Source organism: Pleurodeles waltl, chromosome 7 (genome assembly GCF_031143425.1).
Source record: "Pleurodeles waltl isolate 20211129_DDA chromosome 7, aPleWal1.hap1.20221129, whole genome shotgun sequence".
Taxonomy (NCBI): domain Eukaryota; kingdom Metazoa; phylum Chordata; class Amphibia; order Caudata; family Salamandridae; genus Pleurodeles; species Pleurodeles waltl.
The window spans coordinates 1,475,881,532-1,475,894,581 of record NC_090446.1 but is presented as its reverse complement, the minus strand read 5'-3'; the positions used below and the strand labels follow the sequence as shown (position 1 = coordinate 1,475,894,581).

General features: G+C 45.4%; 1 protein-coding gene across 2 annotated transcripts in view; it reads right to left on the bottom strand.

The window, feature by feature from the left end:
- The window catches only part of LOC138246531 (uncharacterized), a 52,594-nt gene that overhangs the window by 25,074 nt on the left and 14,470 nt on the right, over positions 1-13,050 (bottom strand). The window lies entirely within an intron of this gene.

Below are 13,050 nucleotides of genomic sequence, written 5' to 3'. Positions count from 1 at the left end.
GGCATTGAAGGGAGAGGAGAGCTGAGAGAACAGATTTTTTTCTTATTGTCTGTAAAAAAGATAGCGCTCCAACTTACTTGTGTGCAGGGTTGTCTTTGGCCTATTTATGACTTGAGGTCTTCAGGTCACACTCCTGTCTCCCAGAGAGCCCTGGATGGAGTTATTTATTGTATTTATTCCATTTCTCTGCCACAGACTGCTTGTAATGCAGGAAAAGAGGATTTTCTTTGCGCAATGGCACATTCTTTAAATAAAATGTGACCTCTGGTACGTAGACCCTTCTGATCACACCCCACCATTTGATTATATAGGAAAGGGTGGATAATAATATTGGAGTGGCATGAAGTTTTCAGAAACCCGGGCTGAACAAAAAACGCTCCAGGCTGAATACTGTCAGGGCTTCTGGTGGAGGAGGAGATAAGCCAGGGACGTCACTGCGTTCTGAGAAAACGTAAGTGCTTTGCGTGGGCAAGCCCTGTCAGCCCTACTGTGCAGCTTTCAGCCACATACTCACGCAGGCGCAGTGGGGCTTTTGAAAGTGCACAACTTTCACACGGAAAATGTTGTGCAGAAAATGTTTTACTTTCATCATGTAATTAAATATATGCTTGACTAGAGAGGCCAGAAAAGGCTAGGGGCGCATCCCCTTAGCCCTTGAACACCAGCCACCCCTGCATTAGAGTACACACTATGCTTCAGTTAGTCCTCCAAAGGTCACGCACGCTCAGTGCCTGATTCACAAAGGGCCTCCACATTAGTAGCGGAGACCCCACAGTCATGGTGGAATCTCCGCAATAAGATTTTGACATGAGTGTGGAGGCTCTACCACGACTGTGGGGCCTCCGCCCCAAGTGCATATGCTCTTTGAGAATCAGATCCACAGTGTCCGCGTCACAGGCCTCTACAATACTGCTGTTGCTGCCAAGAGCACAATAATCATTTCATATGCCTTCCTGTAAGCCTACACAACCTAGGTACTTATTACAGAGGTCAAAATCCTGCAGAGGGAAGTATTCTGCATACACCAATGCTAAAAATGGCTGAAAATAAAGCTGCTCTGTAAGGGTAGTAAATCTCCAAACACAATAACGTTTTGTTACATCTGTGTAAATATTTGAGTTTCATACAAAAGAACCATTAGTAACCAGGTTATACATTTCACTAGGCTTACTTATCTAATCTTAAGTCTTGTCCAAGTTGAACATACAGCATCTGTGGTGTTCTGGCCTACAGCCCTACAAAGGCCGGTATCAGGACTTTCACTAACTCACCCATCTAAGAATTTGAACAAGGATTATGAAAAAGAACATTTATTTTATATGTTTTCATGTTTTATATAATAATGTGCTCAGTGGAGAAAACTAGAGACGCGCCTTTAGTACAGTGCAGTCCATGATCAATATGTGGATGTGTAAATAAAAATAAATAAAATAGTTTCAAAATGTAAAAAATAAAATCAAATGTGTTAAGAACCTTAGTTTGGTTGTTTTCTTCAGATGGGTTACAGGAAGCAGGAAGGTTACATCTTGAGCTATAGAAAATGTGGGCTTCCCTTTGTTGTATGTGATGCGAGTCCAAAAGTTAAACACTCCATCACTAATTTCGCAAACTAAGGGGGGATTGAACAAAATTAATCAAACAGCGCTACGAGGTCATCTACTTCTGCTCACTAAACAAGCTATAAAATAAAATCCCCATATATGTCACTGCACTGACTGCTCCACTGATCTAGGATTCCATGGGCTGAATTCTGAAACACAGATATTAATCTCTCTATTGCCCCTGGGACACAACCATTTCAAAGAACAGCTTGGAAACAATTTAAACTTTCCCAATCCAAGGTTCTTCAACTTCCACTCTGCAGGAAAGGAAGGGCAGCACAGCCTGACTTCTGATGACTCACTAAACAAAGTGGCTCCTAGTGAATTAATTAATTAAATTTTGTTAGACCTGGCATCTTTTGGTGTGGTTCCCCTTGACTTTTGTTTCTGATCTTTGACTGTGTGCTGAACTTTGTTTTTGCTGGCTTTAGGATTGCGGACCAGTGATAAAGTGCATGTGTCCTATGTCTATAGTGTGATACATTGGGTCTTATCAGGATTGGCATATTTAATTTACTTGTCAGTCCCTAGTGAACTGCCCTATGTGTGCCCAGGGCCTCTAAATGAAATGCTACTAGTGGGCCTGCAGCACTGATTGTGCCACCTACTGCATTAGCCTTTCAAACATGTCTCAGGCCTGCCACTGCAGAACCTGTGTGTGCAGTTTTAAACTGTCATTTCGACCTGGCAGGTGGACCCACTTGCCAGGCCCAAACCTTCCTTTTTATTACATGTAAGTCGCCCCTAAGGTAGGCACAAGGTAACCCCAAGAGCAGGGTGCAGTGTATTTAAAAAGTTGGACATGTACCCCAAAGTTTTACATGTCCAGGTAGTGAAAAACTCTTAAGTTTGTTTCTCACTATTGTAAGTACTATCTTCCCCCTAGGCTAACACTGGGGATACATTAAACAGCTTTTAAGTGTAATTTCCAAAGGGGAAAAGATAGAAAGATGGAGTTTAGTGTTTTTGGACTCACAATTTAAAAACACAGCTGATGGTAAGGTTGGATTTTAAATTGGAGGTCAGAAAATGCAATTTTCTTACTTTAACCATTCTGTTCCTTAGCCTGTTTCTGAATACACGTCTGGGTTTAGGTGACAGTTACACTTGTGCATTTTCTCTAGACAGCCACAACACAGGAAGGGATGGGTGTGACAGGAGGTACATCTGCATACTGATACTCTTCTTCGGCAGGGGGAGGGAAAGGTAATTCACACTTAACATCTGAATTGGCTGGGTCCTGCCCTCACACAAAGGGTTGATTTACCCCCTACTGGTAGTCTGGGGCCAGGGGTAGGTTGAGAGGGATCCTTGTGTACTTCAGATAGTTCCTTTGAAGTCACCTCTAGAGCAAAGGCCTTTTTAGGGATAAATACTGGACCTCTGAAACTATATTCTCTGAACACTTCTGGACTGAGAACATTCTGCCAGGAAGAATTACTGCTGTGCTGCCAGGAGGGACTTCTACTTTGCTGTTTGCTTTTCTGTGTGGGCCTGCTGCTTCTTGCCTGGGAGTGAGAGGACTGGACTTAACTCTTTACATCCTGCAATCTAAAATGTCTCGGCAAGGGCCTGACTGCGCTTGCCTCCTGGTTCTGAAGTCTCAGGGACAAAGACTTCACCTGCATCGTGCTACCAACACCTAGACTCCTCTGTTGTGAGTCCTGCTTTGGTAAGTAGTGCCAAATGCGAGTCCTGGGCCCCTTGAGAGTGTGGTGCTGCAACTCATGAAACTGATGCATAAGCACAGGTGCATTTGGAACCGATGCATCAAACCTGGCGCGTCCATCAGAAATAGAGCATCACGCTGGCGAAACAGCACCTTGCCGCTGTCTGTACCAAAGCTGCGGACACTGCTCACTGACTGCGCAACAATATGACCCAGACTTTCAATGTAGCCCTGCTAGAAATGGGGTCATTGGTTGACAGTCAGGTTAACCCCTGTTCAAGCAAGGAACCTCACTCTAGTCAGGGTAAAAGAGAATCACCCTCAGCTAACCCCTGCTTACCCCCTTGGTAGCTTGGCAGAGCAGTAGGCTTAACTTCAGAGTGCTAGGTGTAAAGTATTTGTACCAACACACACAGTAACTTAATGAAAACACTACAAAATGACACAACACAGGTTAAGAAAAATAGCAAATATTTATCTAAACAAAACAAGACCAAAACGACAAAAATCTGACATACACAAGTCAAGTTATGAATTTTTAAAGATTAAACTCAAAAATAGCGCTTAGAAACACAAAATGCTTCGATGAGGTGTTAACACGGCATCGTGACGGAGTCGTTCCCAACAATCCGACACCAGCGGCGCCGGACACAAAGTCGCGTATACCCCCAGATACAGTACCTTTGGAGAAGAGTGAAAACAAGCCGATGCGTGAAGTCGGGGATCGCGGCGTCGGTGTGAAATGTTGAATCCACGCACTTCGAGCGCCTTCAGTCACGATGTGGTGCGGCAACCTCCACGGAGTCGCGGACTTCGGTGGGGCTGCAGCGGTGTAGGGCCTGCGAAGGACATCGTGTTCCAGCAAAGATCACGGAGTCGGTTGCAGGCGGCGTCACCGGATTCAGCAGCGGCGTCGGTCCGGAGTCGTCTGAAGTCAATTTCCTTGAATTTTCACCAGCTTTTCCTTTCAAGGGCCCAGGGACTGGAAAGGGCACCACTTGTCAGAGCAGGAGTCTCTCCAGAGACTCCAGGTGCTGGCAGAGAGAAATCTTTGCTGTCCCTAAGACTTCAAACATCAGGATGCAAGCTCTAAATCAAGCCCTTGGAGATTTCTTCACAAGATGGAAGGCACACAAAGTCCAGTCTTTGCCCTTTTACTCTGGCAGAAGCAGCAACTGCAGGATAGCTCCACAAAGCAGAGTCACAGGCAGAGCAGCTCTTCTTCCTCAGCTCTTCAGCTCTTCTCCAGGCAGAGGTTCCTCTTGTTTCCAGAAATGTTCCTAAAGTCTGTGGTTTTGGGTGCCCTTCTTATACCCAATTTCTCCTTTGAAGTAGGCCTACTTCAAAGTAAAGTCTCTTTTGAATGTGAAATCCTGCCTTGCCCAGGCCAGGCCCCAGACACTCACCAGGGGGTCGGAGACTGTATTGTGTAAGGGCAGGCACAGCCCTTTCAGGTGTAAGTGACCACTCCTCCCCTCCCTCCTAGCACAGATGGCTCATCGGGATATGCAGGTTACACCCCAGCTCCCTTTTTGCCACTGTCTAGTGTGAGGTGCAACCAGCCCAACTGTCAAACTGACCCAGACAGGGAATCCACAAACAGGCAGAGTCACAGAAATGGTATAAGCAAGAAAATGCTCACTTTCTAAAAGTGGCATTTTCAAACACACAATCTTAAAATAAACTTTACTAAAAGATGTATTTTTAAATTGTGAGCTCAGAGACCCCAAACTCCACATGTCCATCCGCTCCCAAAGGGAATCTATACTTTAATCAGATTTAAAGGTAGCCCCTATGTTAACTTATGAGAGGGACAGGCCATGCACCAGTGAAAAACAAATGTAGCAATATTTCACTGTTAGGACATATAAAACACATTACTATATATCCTACCTTCGGGCTGCCTAGGGCCTACCTTAGGTGTGTCTGACATGTAAGAAAAGGGAAGGTTTAGGCCTGGCAAGTGGGTGCACTTGTCAAGTTGAAATTACAGTTAAAGCTGCACACACAGACACTGCAGTGGCAGGTCTGAGATATGATTACAGAGCTACTTATGTGGGTGGCACAACCAGTGCTTCAGGCCCACTAGTAGCATTCGATTTACAGGCCTTGGCACCTCCAGTGCACTTTATTAGGGACTTACTAGTAAATCAAATATGCCAATCATGGATAAGCCAATTACACACACATTTTGTAAAGGAGCACTTGCACTTTAGCACTGGTTAGCGGTGGTAAAGTGCCCAGAGTAACAAAAACAGCAAAATCAGAGACCAGCACACATCAACAACTTGGGGAACAGAGGCAAAAAGTTAAGGGAGACCACGCCAAGGATGAAAAGTCTAACAAGCCCCGACTTGGTTAATGCAGCACTGACGCATTGAAAGCGGCGCACATCGCTTCTGGACAGACGATTCAACGATGTTGCTCAATCAGAAAATTATGTATTGCCTGCAATAGCGACACATCCCCTCCATTGGATCAACATATCATCACCGAGCATCATTGCATCCAAGGTACTGTTAAATGGTCTGCATGACTCCTGTACCCGGCCCGCACTCCATCATGGTCTGGACTGAACTTTGGTTTTGCCCCGGTCTAGCGTGACCAGATAGCCCTGGCTGAGCTATTGACTTCTAAACACTGCAGTTTTCATTTAATCTTTAAAAAATCATGACTTGTGTATATCCGATTTTTGTCATTTTGGTCTTGTTTGACTCAGATAAATTTTGGCTATTTTTCTAAACTGGTGTGTTCTTTTGTGGTATTTTCACTGTGTTACTGTGTGTGTGCACAAATACTTCACACATTGCCTCATTAGCCTGACTGCTCTGTGCCAAGCTGCCACAGGGTGAGCACAGGTACACTTTTAGTGTGTATCTTATTTCCCCTAACTGGGATTGTTGTCTCTACTTGTTCAGGGTGCAAACCTCTGCTAACTAGACCCAATTTCTAACTCATTTGTATTAACAAATTAGGTGACATATGTCAAAGACACTCATTTTTGAGTGCTAGTAAAACCCCACTTTTATCAGGAGCTCCACATTTTTAGGCAGGCAAACAGTGAGCTACAGAAACAGGACAGTGATTTACATGTGTATGAGACTTGGATAAACCTGAGAACATAAACGCCTGCTTGTGACGTCATGCACACAAGCGCTTACTTACTGTGTCATGAGGCCACGTTAGTTTGCAGACTACCCATCCTGTGGAACTCTTTTAGCTTTCAGTTTGGTGACAAATGCCCTGCCCCTTCTGCAGTGACAACGGCAGCCACTGGGCAAGCTGAGCGTCTACAGAAGAAATTTCTGCTAAGAAGAGGAATGACACTTTCCAACAACCTAAAAGACATCAATTGTACAAAAAACAAGCATTTGCAATGCAATGGGTCTCGGTTTGCTGGAGTTAGAGCCATTAGCGTTGTAAATTCCTAACTGGACATTACTTGCCACTTAAATTGAAAATGAAAACTAAAACATTTGACATAAGAGAGCCGGTTAAAGCACAGAGAGACACCAAAAAAAAAAGAAGTTTGCTCGCAGTCAAACGTATCGACAATTGTCCATGTAACAGGGTCAGTCTGCAAGGCAGTAACAAAACTGCCCCAAGGAGGGACAAACGTAAAGCATTTACCAATGATAACAAAGGATTTTTGAAAGGCGAGCCCACAAACAACTGAAAGTGATGGGCCTGCGGTGGGCGTGATTAAAAGCCCACAATACAAAGCACTTGCGCGCTCAACCTAAAAATCAGTGCAATATGGGTGGGATGAAGTGTGATAAGTAGTTAAACTGCAAAAGTTAAAGACACACATTCATGGAAACCTTGGGCATGTGACGAAGAAGTGTGTCCCCATCTTTGTCAGTCAACTCAGTTTGAAGATCCTGGCTCTATTTGAGCTTGAGGGTTGTCAGGGGCAGCACTTGGCTCCTCCTAAGTGCACAGTATATGTCTGTGACTCTATGCGTTTCGAGTTCCATGTCAGCAATGTATGCAATGCCACATCAGTTTCTGGTTCCACGTTGAGCTCACCCCATATGTCACTGTCATGCGAAGGGCTACATGTGTCAAAAATTGCCCAATGGGCAGATCATAAAACTCAGGCAACTCTGCAGGCACACTTGGCTGTTGCACTCCCACTTTGGAAACACTAGACAGGCACCACAGTGGTAAATCCAGCAAGGAAGCAACCTTGCCACATAACCTGCAAAGATATTGGCACCAACAGATGCGGGCGACCTGAAGGAGAAGGGTCTCTGACGCAGCATGAGGGCAGTCACCCAAGGTGTATTCCAAAAAGAGCTCCTCGTGCAGCACTTTAAATAGCCCATTTCAAGAATGTGTTCAGATCAACCCAAGTCGCAATCCCCTGAACTGCACTGCAAGGTAGTGGGACTCTGGCCACCGGCCTCCAGTGGTAGGAACAATTTATCAAGAGCTACCCTCGTCTGCCCATCCCCTACACCAACTCAATAGGCCAGCCATTTAGTTTGCGGAACACCGGCTGATGTAGCATCAAGGGCAAATTTGAAAATAAGTACAGGAGGCGAGGTAGGCCACCATATTGGACAATACTATGCCATGCGTCCTAACGGAGACGGTGGAAGATTTCTCAAAAACGTGAAGGAGCACCTTAGGCATGCCAGTGTTTTATCCAGGTTACCTTCTTTGATGTCTTTTAAACACCTTTATATGTACACCCCTAGATATTTCATTGCAGATGGATCCTTCTCACCATGTGCAGGCATTAGTCAATGCGAATATGCAGGACTTACCTTGTTGCCCATTAATCACAATACTGCTCCAAAAGCATCTTGGATATACAATGGCCCAGTGTAATGTCCATCTGATAAACCAGAACATCTTCTGCACATAACGAGATGGAGTGCTTGTGGCCGGCTAAGGCTAGGCCAAGGTGCTTGCCTGCCTGGAGTATACTACTGCCTAATGATTCCATCATGGGGGCAAAACGTAGAGGCAAAAGGGGGAGCCCTGCCTCTGTGGGTTTTCCACTAAACGGGAAACTCTTGCCGGTCTTTACCTGGGCAGGAGGATCAGCGAATAAAACCTTGATCCAGGACAACAAAAGATTTGCTGTACTAAACTCTAAATGTATGTCCCTTGGAAATATAGGGTCGAGGTATGTTAATGTGGCATAAAGAATACTACATGTAAAACTCCCTACATAATACTACCTCAATAATATGTTGGCAGCTGATATTTTGATATGATATTGTAGTCGCACACTATTATTCTGACGCAACCCACAGCAGTGCGTACAACTGAGGGACGGAATGATCCTGCTGTCTGCTCAGTCGCGTGAGCTCCTGGGAGAATGGAAGAATCACAATCAAAAGGATCAAGAGGTGTAGGAAACAACCCTGAAGTAATGCGATCACGAAAAGTGTATACAACTGTCACGAGGGGAAAAATGCAAACACACTGGATTTATAGCGGTCCCTTGTTAATCACCAAGATCTGAGTGACTGAAGATCAAAGTTCTAAAGCATATTCTTCATGACTCAGTCTCAAAACGAGCAAATTGACTGATAACCCATGAGTAAAAAAGTGGGCAGTTCTGTTCCCTGGTTAAACTTATATAACAAAAGAATGCTACGCGCACTTCATGGTGCAGACACTGGTTTATTTTGCCAGGACTACTCCAATCATGGGGGTGGATTCACAAAGGGCCCCTGCACTGGTAGTGGAGACCCGGCAATCTTTGGGCGGGGAGGGGGGTGTTGTTGTGCAGTGGCATTGCTCAGTGGTGACGGAGGTCCGCACATGTGGCGGGGCCTCCGCTGTGGCCAAATGCAGTACAGACGTCCTGGAACAAGAGCGGGGTCTAGTCCACGAGCGAGGAGGCCCTTTGTGAATTGGGCCCATGATATCTTTCCCATCCGGCTCCTACTGATCTAACTTAAATGGCGGACCGGGTTTCCTGTTGGGCAAAAGTGGAGGAACTAAGTTAATAAACACCATAATAGCAATTTCATGAACCCTGCTGATATATACATATTTATCCTCAATCTGATAACATTTGGAGTTTCCAACGGGTTCAGGTCGACTTAGCCTCAACCCTGTCCTGAGAGAGCGAAAACCTCTTCTTCTGTTATACCCATACAGCACCAGAGGCAATGCTTAATTTGAGCCGGTGGTTTCTGGAGCTCAGCACCGGCACTTAATCATCAACACTGGGACTTATGACAGCCAGTCACATGGCACTGCTTGTCTAATTTTGTAATGAACACAACAACAATGTGTGTATTTGCAGAGCCTATAACTTCCAAAAGATGTTTAAAGCTGATATTTGAATGATAAATCATGCAGCATTGGGAGACTTATTACTAATATAATAATTACCTTGGTATAATTATCTTAGTACCGGGGCATTGCAGCTGTGGCTGTTATGTGTTTCCTTTCAAGATGCATTCCACATTCACAAAGCCTTTTTACATTGCTGTGGCAATCCTGCCCTGAAGTGGTCATGGCTCGTAATCCTGTGTATGGAGGCCACTAATGCAATCTTGTGTGATGTATACAACACAAATAATATTAGTAGCTCGGCATGATTTTCATTAAACCTGTGTAGCTCTTATTAATGAAAAGGCCAGAGACCCCTGAGCTAAACTTACCAGTATTAATTAGATCCATGCACTGGTTGCAACGTTTTGTCATGGGTACATCAGGTGTAATCTGGTGACCCTGTGCCACATGTTCTTGTCTTCTGAACAATAAATGGCTGAGTTGGCCCTGCTGGGCTTGGAACCTGAATATAAGCTGCACATTAGAAAATTGAATTACAGGCACGAGGAACCCCTTTACCAACAGCGACCTCATTTAGTGTTGTGGGAAAAACTGCACCCCCATATTTGAGGCTTGAATCTTGCTCTTGGCCATTGCCTATATCCACCGAAGCATGCCTTACATTTTATACTCTCAATATACTTTTATTTATTTATTGTGATCAACAAGAGCAGCTGGATAAGAAAGGCTGTGCATGGCAACAGGAAGAAGGCACTCGAGGTCATCCACCTTTTCACCTGCTCACTCCTGTTCATTAATCTCTGTCCACTCAGACTCTGAATCTGGTTTTGTTTGTTGGAAATTGTTTCACCCTAATGCCGTGGTGGGAGTTTGTACAGCGCTCAAAGCGCTGCGAGGAGCAGGAGAGGCAAGGCGGTGACTGAGAAGTAATAAGAAGGCTGAAGAGGGAAGGGACGGGTTTGGGGGTGTTACAGAAGCGAAGGAACAGAACGCCCTGTCGTGCTGGTCTGTGTGTTTCCTGCATACTGCGGAACAGTAAAGGCATGAGAGGGAGAGGGAGGAACAAGAGATCAACTGGGATAGAAGTAGCGTGCACTGGGCCTCAGAGCCCTTGTCAGCATGAACTTAGAGGGTGAGGGATCTGCTTTTTAAGTGTTTGGAAGTCGGGTCCTTCCGCTGCTAGAAGGAAGCCATGTTAGGCCTTTCCGTGACTTCTCTGAGGAGCAGCTCGGACCGGGCACAAGGCGCCAGCAGCATAGGGTACTCCAACACTTCCATGCAGCCCCGTGGTGGTGAAACACAACAAGCATTTGGAATGCAATAGTCTTCTGTGTGCGCCCTGGAAAAGCCCCCTCTGCTGTTGGTTTATGTTTACAGAGGGAGCTGGTGGGGAGGAGTAACTGAACAAGCACCCACACTGTTGCGGTGAAACAGGCAAATGCCAAAAAAAGTCCCTTACAGAAGCGATAAACAGGACATAGCGTAATTACACAGTACTTTGTGCTGCTCCCAAAGTGAAAAAAGGCAGGACAAAGAGGCAGAACTGACCACTAGCAAGCAAGGATTTTTGAAGGCCACTGCAACTAAGAAATCAGAACGCTAGAACTCACTCTATTGTTTACTTTGGTATACAGCAGGCCGAACGCTAACACTCGACCTAAAAATGGCTTTATCTCTTTCTCACTCTCTCATCATGCAGAAAGACATACAAGAGAGAAAGATTGAAGGAATGAAAGAAATGAAAAAGTGAGAAAAAGATTGAGGGAAGGCAATGGTTGGAGTGGTGGATGACTTGCAGACAGAGAAATAATTAAAAATTAAAACATATTTCTCTGTGGATAGCTGTAGCAGGTGTTTTGTTACAATATGAAGAGAGGAAACACATGGTACTGAAGACATTTTAAGCATAAAATCAGCTTTAAGATATGCACCTTCCTAGAACGAAGCACGTTTTAAAAGTGAGAGTGAAATATTTCAAGGTAGGCTGCTGTAAATAATCCCTCCGGACTTCTGATGTGGCACTGTAGGGGAAAACATTTCCTGCTTCAATCCCTAAAAAAAATTGGCATTCGTGATTAAAACATTTTGCTGTCAGTTTTCGCTGCCCTTTGAAAAGTGCTACTCTTAAGCTAAGGCAAACCACGTATTTTACAAACTTTAAAATCGAGAAAAAAACTCGTCGATTGCGCAGTGCTTCCTTCACCTGTCACAGTGCAGATAAGAAAAAAATGTTCATTCATCACGTGGCCTGGGGATTGGCAGAGGGGAAGCTGCTTGGAGGGAGGCATAGCGGTCAAGTCTTCAGTCTGCTCATGTGACAGTTTCCTATTTTAAGAATGCTTACTTCTTATGCGTGATATTGAGTGACACTTGACCAGAGCACAGGGGAGGAGCGGAATGATAGGGGCAGACAGCACAGGCACAAAGAGGAGTTGGCACAGATCGAAGTGGACAAATATATAGACACAGAGGGCCAGTGCTTAATTTGTAAATAAAAACGTGCCGGTGCCCAAAGCTCTCCTTTGAAACACGCGGCAGCTGCATTTAAATGTGTGAACAGAGAATACTGAGGCAGCCTAATCCTAACCCATCCCAGTCCTCTTTAATCCATTTACAGCCACTCTGCCCCATCAGCTCACTCTTGCAACTTTCTGCTTTCTCCCTTTGTGACGCTTTTCCATATTTCTCTTAATCCGTCATGTGTGTCTTTTGCTCGCAGTAAATGCCGGACGCAGAAAAATAATTTCCGGCCGCCAAAAATAAGCGCTGGTGCCTCGCGCCGGAAACCACCGGCTCAAATTAAGCACTGCAGAAGGCAGAAATGCTTAGGGATAAACGTGGCACTGGCAAACAGCCGGGTGAGCATGAAGGGAGATAGAGGTGGGAGCTAAAAGCCTGGGTAAAATAAAGGATGATGGCGGCCAGACAGTACAGTGAGAAGAACTGATAGGGCAGTATGCGTGGAGCACACTTAGCCTGGTGCTAAAACCACCAGGTGTTGCTGCTCGTGGCTCCAGAGTTTGTTGCCACCTTGATGCTCTCTGCTGTGCCAGGCAGTGGGCAAAGCTGAACTATGACCAGGGAGGGTGGAGGGCAGGACGCTGCTGTCTTCCAGGCCGGGGAATTTCGCGAGTGCAGACTAATGGAAACCGGAAGCTGCTGGAGGGAGGGACGTCACTGGTGCGTGTGCCACAACAATAGAGAGCTGACGTGGGGTACACCGCTGGGGTGTTAGTCTGTGTGCAAGGGCTGTGATGCTGCGCGGGGGCCTCACTGCCAGATGCATTAGAGTGTAGATGAAGCTTCAAATGAGGGAAAGTCTGGTCCTCGAACCTGGCACTCAATAGGACTGCATTTATGGTGAACAAGCACATCTTGCAAGGGCAAAAAGCAATCACTCACCCTGGGCATACCCAGTGGCTGAAGCGGGCTGATCCACTGGCCACTCTAGCTAGGTATATTGAGGATATATATATTTTTTTTAAAACAATATTATGATGAGTCTCAAAAGCCAGA